The sequence below is a fragment of the Solanum tuberosum genome, unplaced genomic scaffold (genome assembly GCF_000226075.1).
Source record: "Solanum tuberosum cultivar DM 1-3 516 R44 unplaced genomic scaffold, SolTub_3.0 scf00224, whole genome shotgun sequence".
Lineage (NCBI taxonomy): Eukaryota > Viridiplantae > Streptophyta > Magnoliopsida > Solanales > Solanaceae > Solanum > Solanum tuberosum.
In genome coordinates, this window is record NW_006239153.1 from 849393 (window position 1) to 852735 (window position 3343).

Here is a 3343-nt window from a genome sequence, read left to right on the forward strand (position 1 = left end):
GATATATTTGTGGAGCACACAGATGAATATCAATGGACCTATGATGTGGTTAATATTGAAAGGGCTCAATTTCAAAGTGAAGAGAGCTTGGTAGATATTGATGTAATAGAGGAAAGCGATTCCACAAGTGAAGAATGTGGGTCATTTCATGACTCTGATTATTCCATGGAAGGAGAGATGACATGATTTTTGATAAAATTATAGACTCTACTGCTGAGTGGATTGGTGTTAATGAAAAAATCAGAGATAACCAATTCAAAGAAAAAACTATTGAGTTTGATGTTGCCTTTGACATGGCTAAGATTCCCAGTGACACTCAAGAAGAAGTTTGTGATGCAGCAGATGATGAACTAATGAGTTTGCAAGGAGATTCAGATGATGATAATTCAAAAAAATTAATTGTTTTTAATGCAAAAAGTGATCTGGAGGATCCAAATTTTGAGTTTACACTTAATATGATTTTCAGTAGTAGTAAAGAGTTCAAATGGACAGTGGAAGTGCGTAATGTGATGAAGAAAAACGATATTAAGCTTAAGAAAAATAAAAGTAGGAGGGTGAGGGTAATTTTAAGGTGTCAAACTGCAAATGGTTTATATACGCATCAAAGGCTAATGAAGATGAACCTTTCATGATCAAAACAAAAAGCCCTGATCATTCATGTGGCAATCAAAGAGAAAATAAAACTATTGACTCTGGATTTTTGGCTAAGAAATATGCAGATGAGTTAAGAATTAATCCAAGCTGGGGTGTGAAAGAATTTCAAGCTCATGCGATGAGGAAGCATAGTTTCACACTCAGTACACATCCATCTTATAAGGCAAAAAATAAGGCTTTAGATCTGATCACAGGGACTAAAGAAGAACATTTGATATGTTATGGGACTATTATCTAGAGTTAAGGAGGAGTAACCTATGGACTACATGTATTTTGAAGTCGGATGATAATCCAAAAACAATGGTCAAAGATAGAAAAAGATTTTTAAGACTTTATGTGTGTTTTGCAGCTTGCAAGCAAGGATTCTTAGCTGGATGTCGACCTATAATAGGGGTTGATGGATGCCATTTGAAAGGCTGCCAAAAGGGAGGGCAACTATTGACTGCAGTAGGCATTGATGCCTACAACAACATATATCATGTTGCATTCACAATAGTGGAAGGTGAATTGAAGGACACATGGACCTGGTTTCTTACACTTCTTGACGAGGATCTACGAATCTCACAAAATTCTTTTGCTTGAATTTTCATTTCCGATAAACAAAAAGGTTTAATTCCATCATTTGATGAGATAATTCCAGATGTTGCACATAGATTTTGCGTGAGGCATTTGCACAATAATTTTAGAACTTACGGTTTTGGAGGACAGACGTTGAAAGAAGTCCTATGGAAAGCTGCTAGGGAAACTACAGAACTTGAATTTTCCAAGCATATGGAGGAAATATCAAAGATAGATATAGATGCCCTTAAGTGGTTCACGAATATGCCTCATATTCACTGGTCAAGAGCTTTTTTCTCTTCTTTCACAAAGTGTGACATGTTATTGAATAATATGTGTGAGTCATTTAATAGCGTACTTCTACCTACAAGAGACCAACATATTCTGACGATGCTTGAATCAATAAGGATCTATATGATGTCAAGACTTCAAAAGAATAGAGATAACATGATGAACCATAACCACAAAATCTGCCCACGAATCTTATTGAAGCTAGAGCAAAATAAGGATAAGGCTGCTGAGTGTATTGCCATTAAATCTGATGAATTTCATTACCAAATTTAGGATTCTCATCTAAGATTATTCTCTGTTGATCTTAAGGAGAGGACGTGTTCCTGTAGGAGATGGGACTTAACAAGGATACCTTGTAATCATGCTATTACAGCTATATGGGTTAAGAAGGATGAACCTGAAAAGTATGTTCATGAATGTTACACAGTTGAGCAGTATATGAAGAGTTATTATCCATCCATTTTGCCAATTAATAACTCTGAGCATTGGTCTAAGACTGGCATAGAACCACCACTGCCACCCATATATAAATCTTAGCTAGGTAGACCAAGAAAACTAAGAAAGAGAGGAAATGATGAGACAACTCAAAAAGAATCAGATTTTGGAGAATGTACCCTTTTAAAAGCGTCAAGAAAGGGCAAAAAAAGGAATGTGAATTGTGTGGAAAACAGGACATAATAGTAGAAAATGTCATATTCTTACAAGAAACAATCAATCTGAAGTTCAACAACAACAAGTTCACCAGGAAGTCAGAAAAGAAGGTTCATCTACACTTAATAATGAAACGGAAGTAAGTTTTCAAAATGAGTTGATTCCCTTTAATATTTATTAAGAATAACAATACTAAAAATGTTATTTTGATATAGGTTTCAAGCACTCTTACTGAGAACATGGCATCTATACAATCCAATTCTTCATTTGTGACTAAACAAATCGTAATTACCTTCCGTGTTGTCTATTCATGCTGTTTGTATTGAACTTTACTAACTTAGCTTCTTTTTTTTTATGTATTGTAGGCCAGACAACTTAACCAGCCAAGGGCACAACCTCAAATCCCCCTGAGGAGTTCTGCATTCATTTTAGAAGAAATTAATGAGCATTCTAGAAAAAGGTACAAGGCCATATCTCATCCAGAGAATGGGAAAACAATACGTCCCATTGTCAAGCTTACAAGAGGCGCTTTCTCAAACTAGAAAGAGAGTTGGAAATTGAGCATATGCTAAGAAGAAAAACGTTCCTTAGATTTTTTTCTTACCTATTAACTTTGAAGTTCTTTATACTTCAGTGACATGTTTTTGTTTCCTCTTAAAACTATTTGCTACTTAAACAATTTGATTATGTTCTTGATTTGAAATTTTTGCATATGACTATAGTAAGATCACATGCATCAATCCACTGTTTTTACAACAAAAAGATTGATATATTTCTACATATCCAAAAAATAATATCGAAAGAGAATTAGAGGGAGAGTCGCTGTAACGACCCTAAAAACGAACTAGTGAAACTAGAGCCTCACATGTGAATTTGGAGTTGAGAACTTGATGAAATGATGAGAAATGACCGTGACGTCCAGAAACTAGTCGTTCGAACTAGTGAGTTGTAAGGGTCTTGTCGTTGAAGTTTGGAGTGTTGTTAAAGGACTTAAGGGGTTGATTAGCTAGTTGATTAATCACCTTTATAAGCTAGCAAGACCTTAAGCTAGGTCATGAAATCATTTAGAACCGAGACCCTCAAAACAGTCCCCTAAAAACAGTTTTTAGTTTTAAGTTAGAAGTGAGGGTCAACTTTAAATGGTCATATCTTTTAGCTCAAAACGAATTAGGTGGTCCATTACCTATCC

At 35.1% G+C, this 3343-nt stretch overlaps 1 pseudogene; it reads left to right on the forward strand.

The window, feature by feature from the left end:
• Window positions 1-293: 293 nt before the first annotated feature.
• LOC102582000 (uncharacterized) lies at window positions 294-2791 on the forward strand (annotated as a pseudogene).
• Window positions 2792-3343: the final 552 nt, after the last annotated feature.